The 12,853-nt window shown below is 36.2% G+C and overlaps 1 protein-coding gene across 1 annotated transcript in view; it reads left to right on the top strand.

The window, feature by feature from the left end:
* LRRC4C (leucine rich repeat containing 4C) overlaps nt 1–12,853 on the top strand; it is a 765,580-nt gene that overhangs the window by 572,636 nt on the left and 180,091 nt on the right. Inside the window, exon 3 of the mRNA XM_036891796.2 lies at nt 8,826–8,922. The gene's annotated coding sequence lies outside the window, so the exon portion shown is untranslated. The remainder of the gene's footprint in view (nt 1–8,825; nt 8,923–12,853) is intronic.

Genomic DNA, 12,853 nt, shown 5'->3' with positions numbered 1-12,853 from the left:
TCTTAATTGCACTTGAGATATTTTTAATGTAATTTGTGGCAAGTGTTTATTAAGTGAACTGCTGACTGACATACTGACAGATGGATTGGCTAACTGCTTAGCCAGTGAAAATGACCATGAAAACATATTCATGCACTGAACTAACAGCCAAGAGTTACTGTAAAGCTCCATAGTTTTGATGACTATTAACTGCTTAATGATGGCAAATAAAAATAGAAGCCCTCTTCTTGGTCATTCACTTTCTTCTACAAAGGAACAGCAAGGCTTAGTTACTTTGAAATAAATCTGGAACATTGGGACTTCCCATTTGAATCTTCCTAATTATGCATGGAGAAGTGGTTTCCCTATGTGAGCAAAGCACCTCACATGACCCCAAAGGGCTTGTGCCCTCCACAGTCTTTGTTGACAGACCTACAGTGGGAATCAGCAACTTTCTGCCTGGATCCATGAGGAAGTCAAAAGAAAGCTTACAATATTTCTTCCTCTACCATTGCTAGAGGCCCCTTAGACTAAGACTGAACCTCAGCCCTCCAAAACAGACCTTCTCCAGCAGCCACATGCAGCACTGAAAATTTCCCAACAGCTGCCCCAAACCTAGGAGTCTTTCCTTGTTACATTTTCACTTGCAATTCACCAGCAAAGCCGACTGGGATTTCTTCCAAAATATATTTCAGTCATTCCACATTTCTCATATTCAGTTCATCCTTGGGTCTGAGTCTTCATCACTTTTGCCTGAATTTCTGCTGTATTGCCAACTTTCCTCCCTGCACATAATCTTACCCTATCAATCCATTTTCTACTCACTGATTTGTATCATCTTTAAAAGGTACAAATCAGATCAGTGACACTCCCTTCTTATTTCTTAGAAGATTCCTATTACACTGGAAATTAAATCCAAAGAGGTTCGCAGGAGCTGCAAGCAAGCCCCTGCATTCTTTGTTTCTTTTCTACTTCTCCAATTTCAGTTTCTCATAGTATCTTTCTTATCACACTCAAGATGTAACAGTTTCCCCTTTGCTCCTCGGGCTTGTAAATGTTACAAATTGATCTAAACTGCTTGGTCCTACACAACGCATAGGTACCAGACTTTGGTAGATAATTACAGGCAAGGAAGCCTGAGCTGGGTGGGGGTTAGCTTTCCCTCAGTACTAGGCAAAAGTAAAGCAAAGTCACTGGCCTAACTTTGCTAACCACACAGATGCTTATTAGAGTAAAGCAAAAGTCACTGGCCTAATTTTGCTAACCACATACATGCTTTCACTGGTAAGTACACACAAAATAGTTTCAACATTTAGTTCTGGAAGTGCAACAAAGCTACCTTTTTTTGTTCTTTTAGGTGCTCTGAGTGCCACCTTTCAGTGGAGACTCTTCTGGAGGCAGATTTAGTATAGTTGGATCAGCCAATAAAATATTTTTCTAATTTATGGCTACACAGAAAAGCATTTATGAATCAAGCCTCAGGTATCTTCCTTACCCTAAGTATATAAGCTTCATACCTCACTTGATCCTTAAACTCTGTTAATGTAAATGTGATTAGTGTCTCAAAAATATGTAGGCCAATCCACATATAGTGAATACTTTTAATTTCACCAGTAGAGGCCCATTTCTTTTATTTGTAATTCAAGTATCAAGACATTTGTTTAGCAATAATTACCAATTATTGGCAATAATTACTAGTTTCTAATGTGAATTATGCTTATTAGCTGGTCACCTAGTTTTGATCAAGATGGAAAGAAAAAAATAAAAGATTTCATAGCTGTCTCTAGAGTATGGCTGACATACACTAGCATATGACATCAGATTATGAATTCTTCACTGAGACAAGTTATCCCCTCTTTCCTGGAGTCAAAGCTTAAGCAGCTGGAGTTTTCATAGTAGCATACTATCTCTGCTGAAGTAGCATCAGTAAGTTAAAGACATTTTAACATTATTTCAGGAATTTTGCACTTGTTGCTGGCTTATCTAGGAAATTGTGTTAACCCTCATCCTAAGGTCTTCATGTATCAGGCTCTTTCTCATTCTACCAAAGCCCAGTTTTGCCCTGTCAAAACTTTCCATGGCCAAGCTCTCCAAAGATTAGCAATAGTATTGCTATAGTAATATAGTAACCACAACTATAATATCCAATAATTTTGAGCATTTCTATGTGACAAGTACTAGGCTAATCACTGTACACTTATTAATTCATTTAATCCTCACGACAAGACTACGAAGTGGTTTATCTTCATATTATAGATGAAAAATTTGAGACAGAGGATCTTGAAAACATAATGTAATGAGGAAGTAACAGAACTAGAATTCAAATCTAGTGCGTCCCTGTCCAGAGTTCACCCTTTTTACAGTTAAAGAAACACTGACCGACCCCATCCTAATTACTATCACATCACTCTATTTATTTCTCAATAGATTTTACCATAATCTGTAAATATTTTTTATTCACTTAATTGTTCTTTCTCATCTGTCATCAAAATGAATGTAAATTTCTTAAGTACAAGGATCACACCATCTTATTCATTACTCCATCACAAGATCTAATACTTTTCTGGAATGTAATTCATGCTTAATAAGTATATTTTCTCAAAAATGAATGAGGGTGATAGAACACAGAGCATTGCTAATTCTCTCTCTCTTATTGACCCATTTCACTCCATAGTCAAAAGGAAAGGCACGAGGACAGAAATACTGAGTCACTCTGACATTCTCTACCACCTGTGTCTTGCATATGGTATCACATGAACTCCATCAGGGATTTACTAGAGCCTATTTTGACATCTGACAGTTTTATGGAGAAAGAACTGTTTATATTCCATCAATTCTCCACCGTATTGCCAGAGTGATATTTCTTAAATCAGCTCACTTCAACTCACCAGAGTCCCAGGTAATGCAATAAGACAAGAAAAAGAAATAAACCATATACAGATTGGGAGGGAAGAAATAAAAATATCTTTGTTTGCAGATGACATGGTCATCTATGCAGAAAATCTGACAGACTCAACAACAAAATAACTCCTGGATCCAATAAGCAATTATAGTAGTTTCAGGATGCAAAGTTAATATGCAAAAGTCTATCTCTTACCCATATACCAGCAAGGAAAAGGTGGAATTTAAAATTAAAACATTACTATTTATATTAGCACCACAAAAACTGAAATACTTTGGTATAAATCTAACAAAATATGTATAAGATCTATATGAAGAAAACTACTAAACTCTGATGAAATGTATCAAAAAAGGTTTAAATAAATGGAGAGATATTCCATGTTCATAGATAGGGAGTAATATTGTCAAGGTGTCTACTGTTCCCAATTTGAGCTATAGATTCAATGTAATTTGAATGAAAATCTCAGCAAATTATTTTATGACATTGACAACTGACTCTAAAGTTTATATGAAAAGGCAAAAGACAGAATAGTCAACACAATATTGAAGAATAAGAACGAAATCAGAGAATTGACACTACTAAATTTCAAGACTTATTATAAAGCTATAGTAATCAAAACAGTGTAGTGATGGTAGAAGAATAGAAAAGCAGATCATTGTAACAAAATAGAGATCCCAGAAATAGACCCACATAAGTATTGCCAACTGATCTTTGATAAAGGAGCCAAGGCAATAAAATGGAACAAAGAAAGTGATGGTCTTCTCAGTAAATGGTTGCTGGAGAAACTAAACATACACAAGCAAAAAATAAAAATAAAAATCTAGACACAGGCCTTACACCCATCACAAAAATTAACTCAAAATTTATCATAGGCCTAAATGTAAAATGAAAAACTATAGAACTGAGTAATCTCAGATGGCTTTGGCTTTGGATATTTCAATGACTTTTTATACAAAATACCAAAGGTATAATGCATAAAATAGTTGATAAACTGAGCTTCATTAAAATAAAAAACTTCTGCTCTGTAAAAGCAGTAACAAGAGAATGAGAATATAAGACACAGATTAGGAGAAAATATTTACAAATGACACATCTGATAAAAGACCTCTATCCAAAATGTACAAAAAAACTCTTAAAATTTAACAATAAGAAAAAAAAAGGCCAAAGATCTGAACAGACTCTTCACCTAAGAAGATATATGAGACATATGAGACATCATGTGTCACTAGGGACATGCAAATTAAAACAATGAGATAGCACTACACACCTGTTAGAATGGCCAAAATTGGAAATACTGACACCACCAAATGCTAATGAGAAAGGGAACAACAAGAATTCTCACTTATTGCTGTTGTGAATGCAAAATGGTACAGCCATTCTGAAGAACAGTTTCTTACAAAACTAAACATACTCTATCAAACAATTCAGCAGTTGCACTTTTTGGTATTTACCCAAAGGGGATGAAAACATGTCTACACAAAAACTTGCACACAGATGTTTATACTTGTTTAATTCATAACTGACAAGATTTGGAAGTAATCAAGGAACCCATCAGTAGGTAAGTAGATAAATAAATTGTGGTACATTCAGACAATGAATATTATTCAGCAGTCAAAAGGAATGAAAGGAATGATCTATCAAGCCATGAAAATACAGGGAGGAACCTTAAATGCATATTTTATATGAAAAAGCCAATCTGAAAAGGCTACATGGTCTGTGATTGCAACTACATGACATTCTTGAAAAGGCAAAATTATTGATACAGAAAAATTCTAGTGGTTTCCAGGGGCTAAAGGTAAGGGAGGGATGACTAGGTAGAGTGCAGAGGACTTTTAGGGCACTGAAACTATTCTGTTTGATACTACAATGGTAGATATATGTCATTATACATTTTGTAAAAACTCTAGTCTGTACTACACCAAGAGTGAACTCTAACGTAAGCTGTGAACTTTGGGTGATAATGACAAGTCAGTGTAAGTTCATTAATTATAAGAAATGTACCACTGTATTATGGGATGACCATCTTGGGAGAGGGTGAGAATGTGTGAAATGTGCGGGGATAGGAGATACATGGAAACTATCTTTACTTTCCATTCAATTTTCCTGTGAACATAAAACTTCTCTATAAAATTAGGTTCATTAAAACAAACAAAAATACATCAGAACCTCTGAATCTGCATGATTTTAAGGATAATGTCCAAACTCTTTAGCATTGCATGTAAGATTTCTCATACACTTGACTCTGCCTCACCATGTTAATTTTCTGCACTCATACTTGTTACACATACAAACACAAGCACGCACACACACCCTTACCCCACTTCTCTAATCATTCAGAACTTCTTGTTCATTAAAGCAAAGGTTTCAGGCTCATTTCTGAACAGAGAGACTTTATGCTCTTATTTGTCTAATTCCTACCTGTCTTTTCAGCCTTATTTCTCCAGGCGACTATTCTTAATTTTCCTCCATTTTATTTAGGTGTCTCTGATTGCAGCCAATATGTCCCTTCTTTTATCACAGAAAATGTCATATTATTCTATAATTGTTTATATGTGAGTGACTGAATCCTTCAGTAGACTATGAGTTCCTTGAAGTAGAACCTGTGGTGTTTTAGCATAGTTCTGTGTCCATAATAAGCATTCTAGACATATTTGTTGGCTAAGATGATGGGGGTGGGGAGGAGAAAACTTGGATCCTAGAGCATTCCTAGACCTGAAAACCATCTATGGCAAACTGCTCTTCAGGGAAGTTGTACAGTTGCTGGAAGCATTTCACATCTTTAGTGGATAGGGCCAACTTCATTCCCTGGTGATATCAGTACGGCATCTTTCACCAGCCTGAAAATCTTCTGGCACTGAAAACACATAGTCTGGAAGCTGTTTGTGAGACTGAGAAGGTGAGTCAATAGATACCGTTCCAAGTTGGCAAGAAGGGACATAGTTCTAAACATCTAAAACTCCATAATTCACATTGAGCTTCTCATTAATTTAAATGTTAATGTAAATTTAAAACATGTTGTATTGATTTGGAACTATTTTTGTATGAATATTGCATAACTAAACTCTCTAACAGTGGAATCCAAATGGGCATTCCTTCACATCAATTTAAGATTAAGAAAACGAGTGAGTCATTCTCTTTTTCTCTCTTTTTTAATCATGGAAAATCATTTGTTCGAGTTATAAGCTCACTATGAGAAATTAAAAAGCTAGCTCTGAGAAACTTTGAGAACTTTTGCCTATGAGTGCAATCAGTTTCTACAGTGCTGTGTAAAAAGATCAATTCCTGAATCTATGCTTTCAGAGTATTGCATATGTAACTTCAAGTATGTATAAAAATTAGTGTCTTTCCCATTTCACTGGTAAGAAACCTGAAGTCTTTGTGACCATGTTTGCAATTTTTAGCCTATTTTATTAGTTCTTTAGCCAAAATCTCTTTTCATTAGGATTCATCTTTCCTTATTTAAAAGGAAAACATAGCTGTTAAAAGATGTCTCATATGTTAGATTCACATAAAAGAAATGATGAGGATGAGGATGATACCTGGAAATGTTTGCATATGCCTACTTACTATGTAACCCTGATGCAAAGTCTTCTATTAAATTAGGTTGATTCTGCTAATCCTCAAAGCAGCACAGTGAAGGGGCTGCTCTGATTACCCTGTTTTACAGGTTAGGAAACTCTCCCATGGAAAGATCAAGTCACTTTCCTAAAGTTCCACAATGAAAAGTGCTGTTTCTGGCCCTAGGACTCAGGCTTGTCTGACCCCTAGGTCTTTTTCATAACCACCGTGCTCTCTGGGCCTCAGACCACACAATGTGACTGCCATGGTGCAAAGCTAAAGTAGTGAATTTCTTTTTTAAGAGATGCCTATAAACATAAACTTGATGATTTGATGCTACTGTTGAGAAACTGGGTGGATGAAAACCTGGCCCCCAGTTTGTGAATACCTTGTACCTTATTTCTTTCACTTACGCACTGTGAAATGTGAACTAATTGTTTAGTGAGGCCCCTTCCAGCCCCGCATTCTAGGAATCTGTATAATGATATGATTCATCTTGTTCTGATCAACAAACGCTCTGCCTAGTCCACTTCACCGCCGAGCACCACGCTTCCTCTCATGGAAGCCTCCGCCTCTGCAGGTAGCCCCGCCCAGCTCAGATCACTGCTAACATGCATACCAAGTAAGCATCCTGCTAGTAACACATTTCTATGAAATATGCTAAATACCAGGCAGAAAACACAAGCCAGAAGATGAAGAAAGCAACATTTTGTTCCCTTAAACATAGAAATGAAATACCAAAATCATAGTCCCAGAGATAAATCAGACAAGGCCCTCATATATCAAAAGCTGAATATTCACCATGCATTGAGAAGCTCCAGTACATATAGGCCTGAGAGAACTTACTGACATTGAGTATTTACTGGCCTTGGTGTAGCCAAAAAGCTTGGTAGTGCCAGGATAGAGAACAGTAAGAAGGCATATAAGCTCTGAGATCAGACAGACCTGAAACTTATTATCTCTTTCTGGGCAATTGAGTCATGCCTCAGTTTCTTCACCTGTAAAATGAGAACTATAATTCAAAATTTTCATAGGGTAGTTAGGAGGCTTAATCTATAAAATAATATAGACAGTTTATCCCAGGGACAGACATATAGTACAGGCTTAACATAGTTTCCATAATTATATTATCAACAACAAAATATCTCATGTGTTAGTTTTACAATTATCTTTGTGAATAATAATTCCAGCTATCACTCAGATCTCAATTTAGGAATTATTGCTTTTGCAACACAATGATGTATACAATACCATATATGTATATTTCACCCAGAAATATCCTCCCTGCCTTGGAAGATACCTGAGGGGAAGAAAAAGTTATGATATAAAGCCAAATTCTGTGAGCTCTTTTATAAGTTGCCCACAATGTCCCTAGTTCTTTCAGAATTCCAACTTCCTCTCCTCAACATGAGGATAGAAGGATGAAAATATATCTGAACCTCTGGCAATCAGGCCTCAAAGTATTATGGACCCTATGAGTTAAAAATCAAATTTTACTATGTTCCATGAGATACACAATTGAGTTTTTTCAAATCAATAGGTGAACTTGAAAATAAACTTAGTGTCATTTATCTATAAGTAACTAATTGCCCAGAAGACATAGAAGCTAGTAACTGGGAACATATAGTAAATTTATAAAAAGTTAGGCTTCATCTAAACATGAGTTTTGCTATCACAAATTCTCACTGACCATTTTACCTACATCTAACTACATCCTTGGAAGGAAAATTGTCACAGAATTTGAAAGATGGAAGGGGCCTTAGGGGAAACTTCATACAAGGACCCTAATTTTGTATGTGAGGAGATTAAGACTCAGTGAAACTTGAATATTTGCCCAAAATTGCCTGGCTAGTTATAGTAAGGTTATGACTTGAATCCAGTTCTGATTCTCAGTCCAATACCAGTGTTTACTTATTTTCTTTCATTATATTATACTGAGACACCTTTAAACTGAGTGTATATTTTCTAGTTTTTAATGTCCTTTTGGCTGTGAGGATTGAAATACACTGATAACTATTGTTTTGAGCTCATGACAGAGGGATGAGGTAAGAGCAAAAAATCTCACAAATGTGTCTTCAGAAAGCTATTTATAGTTAAAGTGTTCTATGACACATTTCAGTACTACAATGCAATGGACATTGAAATAAAGAAAATGAACATATATCTATATTTATATTCAATAAATATCTATATACATCTATGCCCATGTCTACTGTTATGGCTACCTAGCTACCCATCTATCTATATTAGAAAGATAAATATTGCATCATTTCAAATGACTAGATTCTATTGGGAAAGTGTGGCAGGCAGAAGTTTTTAAGCCTAAATTTGTCCTTATTTGTATAATATGGTTTAAAGATATGGTATTTGTGTTGTCTTACTCCAGGTATAAAGGGAGCATCATCTTCAGAAACCCAGAGGCTTCCTTGACTTCTCTGGGTTTTCTCAGGAAGATCAGGACCTATTAGAGAGATTTTGATAAGGTAAGTTCAAAGCACCACTAATCTTCTCTGTTGGGGCTTCCATTTTAGCCGCCCAGGGTCAGAACAATGGGAGTTCAGGAAGTCAAAAGAACAGACAACAGGAAAGACAGACATCACTTTTATTACTGATGCAGTTAATACTGGAGAATGTTGTTTCACTGTATGGCAAAAAAAAAAAGGCTTTCTAACATTTAATTTCAGCATAGACAGATGTACCCATCTTTTCCCAGGATGTGCTGGGTTACCACATCATCCCCAAATATGGCAACCTGCATTATAACATTGCTGGGGAGAGAGGTGGGTTCAAATGCATGTGTAAGCAGCCTGCTCTGAAAAGGGGTTATGCTATAACCGATAAAGTCTTGCTCCCACATTCACCAACATAATAGCGACTAATGACCAAGGAGGAGATAGAGTGAAGGGAGTAAAAAGAGTCCCAGAGAGCTAATATAATAGTTTCCTTCACATGGGAAAAAAAATTGAAACAGGGAGTAAGTATTCTTCCTTAATACCACAGAAGAATAAGCATGATCTGCCAATAAGTAAAAGAGCTCTTTTGAAGCTGCACCAGGATTTTCTTAACCTAGTAGCTAGCTCGCTTAGAGAATTCCTCCTGTGTGACCGAGGCAGGTGCAGCACTGTGATTTCTCCTGCTTTAAGAAACAAGCCAGATTCTGGGCAGAATTTTTGCCAACTGCCTGTTAGAAGTTGTATATCTTCAGAATCACAGTGAGAATGTTGTCAGTATTGTCACATAGCAGATGACTATAATAGATTTCTGACATTTGTGGTTTTAGCTGTTTTAAAAAATCCAATTAGATATATTAATACTTTTAAATTATTCTACAAAGAGGATGTGGAGGGAACAGTTTATCTAGGTAGGTAGTGAGCTTAGCTAACTCTTTAGTGTATTTGTCTTAATGGGAATTGGTAATTGTAATTTAATAAATCATCTTTATCACTCAGACTTACTTGCTAGTAAAAATAAAACCTAGGAAAGGGTGCTTACTGAAAGTATAGAAAAGGAATCAGAAGCTTGAAGAAAAGAAAAATAATAGTCTCCTTACAGTACTATGGGCCAAACCAAGCATCTGTAGATGGTCTTCATAGCAGCACACACTTAATATGTTCAACTGCATGGTACATGTAGAATGAATGACACCTGTTTCTTACTTTTGCTTCTTATTCTGAGATTCAAGATCATGCAAAAAAGTTTGATTTGTTATGGTCATTTAATTTGGTCAAATTTTGGTTATTTGCCTTCCCTTTGATTATACTAAAGTAACAAAGAAAAAATATAATAATTTGGACAATTTTGTCCTCTATGATAGAAGGGCAGTCATCTGGCTTTACTACTCCATTGTAAATACATATCATGTGGAAGAATTAATCATCAAAAATGAGATGGGTCTGTCATCAGAAAAGAGGGTTCTATATTTGACATTATTTAACATTCACTGCCTTGTGGAATAGATGGTATATCACGTATTAGTATGAGTAATGCACAAAAGTGTATGGACTACAGTGACATTTCGAAAGTTGATTATTAGCAAAGGTCCCTTGGAAATATCTCTGAAGAATGTCAAGAGACTACTCAATTGATCAACCTTTTAAATTTAACACTAAAAATGTATACTTCTGCAAGTTACTATGTAAGCTTGAAGGAATGATTAAATCTTTAATGGTCCTGATCCTATCTTGTGTTCACTTTGAGAGGAAGAGATGTTCTTTGTCACCAAACCTCTGCTTCTGCAGGGAATACAGACTTATGATACTGGGAGCCATGTTTCTACCAGCTATCCCATTCACATATGGAATCAGAACACTTTAGGTTTAAAATACTCTACTAGCTACATATAACCAAAAAACAGCACAATATTGTGAGCTAGGTAATGAGTGTCTAAAACCATGCTTGAATTAATGAAACCGTGGAAGAGGAATGGGAAGGAAAATACAGTTGTTGAGTAGGTCGTGTCAGGAAGGGATATATAGAGTGGACCAAAGACATTTCAGTGACCCAGGGTTTGGAGTCAGGAGGTATAACAACGACAAATGCTCACGTGAAGGAACGTGCTAGTCATGTCTCTTTTCTTCAGTGAGGTATGCATTGGAGAGAAATGGAGCAAATATGTAATCTGTTTTCAGCTCTGGAATTTGGAGTCATGGATCCCATTTAGCTAGGGTGCTAGTCTAGATACCCAGCTACAATTAGATGCTGGGGAAAGTAAAACCCATTCAGTAAAGGATAATCAACTAGCCCCCCAAGATGAAAACTACTATGCTGAAAGAGAGAAAAGGAATAGTAAGGAAATCCAAAGACTGGAACTTTCCCAAGGGAGCCAAACCTAAAATTCCTTCATACAACAAAGATCTTTAAAATAGGTAAAAAGTGGCTCTAGATCAGTGAGCCTTCCTGCTCCAGGGAAAAAGCAATACAAATCCTAATTGAAGGCCCTAATTTAAGAGCTCTGGATTCCTCCAGAATAAATTCAACCAGATATGCTCACTATTCATATTTAGTAAATGCTCACTGGATAAATGATTGAATGGATAAATAAATTAATAACGAATGTGTATATATATACAAGACTATTTTCCAAAATATACGTTTTTAACCTTCTATTTCATAATCATTCAATGACAGTTTAGGCCCTTTTCCCCATATCCCCAAAGCCTTTTTTTAATTTATTTATTTTGGGGAGGTTTCTTTTATTTTTTTATTCTGGTATCAATACACACTTATATAAGCAACACTGTGGTTACTAGATTCCCCCCATTATTAAGTCTCCACCACATACCCCCTTACAGTCACTGTCCATCAGCGTAGTAAGATGCTATAGAGTCACTACTTGTCTTCTCTGTGCTATACTGCCTTCCTGTGTGCTAATCGTAATGCCCCATTTTCCCCTTATCCCTCCCTTCTCACCCATTCTCCCCAGTTCCTTTCCTTTTGTAACTTTTAATCCATTCTTGGGTTCTGTGAGTCTGCTGCTGTTTTGTTCCTTCAGTTTCAGTTTTTTCTTTGTTCTTACACTCCACAGATGAGTGAAGTCATTTAATACTTGTCTTTCTCTGCCTGGCTTATTTCACTGACCATAATACCCTCTAGCTCCATCCATGTTGTTGCAAATGGTAGGATTTGTTTTCTTCTTATGGCTGAATAATATTCCATTGTGTATATGTACCACATCTTCTTTATCCATTCATCTACTGTTGGACACTTAGGTTGCTTCCATTTCTTGACTATTGTAAATAGTGCTGCAGTAAACATAGGGGTGCATATGTCTTCTTCAAACTGGGCTCCTGCATTCTTAGGGAAAATTCCTAGGAGTGGAATTCCTCGGTCAAATGGCATTTCTATTTTTAGTTATTTGAGGATCCTCCATACTGCTTTCCACAATGGTTGAACTAATTTACATTCCCACCAGCACTGTAGGAGGGTTCCCCTTTCTCCACAACCTCGCCAACATTTGTTGTTGTTTGTCTTTTGGATGGTGGCCATCCTAACGGGTGTGAGGTAATATCTCATTGTGGTTTTAATTTGCATTTCTCTGATGATTAGCGATGTGGAGCATCTTTTCATGTGCCTGTTGGCCAGCTGAATTTTTTTTTTTGGAGAACTGTCTGTTCAGATCCTGTGCCCATTTTTTAATAGGGTTATTTGCTTTTTGTTTGTTGAGGTGCATGAACTCTTTGTATATTTTGGATCTGTCATTTATGAATATATTCTCCCATACTGTAGGATGCCTTTTTGTTCTACTGATGGTGTCCTTTGCTGTACAGAAGCTTTTGAGTTTGATAAAGTCCCACTAGTTCATTTTTGCTTTTGTTTCCTTTGCCTGTGGAGATATGTTCATGAAGAAGTTGCTCATGTTTATATTCAAGAGAGTTTTGCCTATGATTTTTTCTAAGAGTTTTATGGTTTAATGAC

Source organism: Manis pentadactyla, chromosome 9 (assembly GCF_030020395.1).
Source record: "Manis pentadactyla isolate mManPen7 chromosome 9, mManPen7.hap1, whole genome shotgun sequence".
Taxonomy (NCBI): domain Eukaryota; kingdom Metazoa; phylum Chordata; class Mammalia; order Pholidota; family Manidae; genus Manis; species Manis pentadactyla.
The sequence above is the reverse complement of the archived record's forward strand: the minus strand, read 5'-3'. Positions and strand labels throughout refer to the sequence as shown.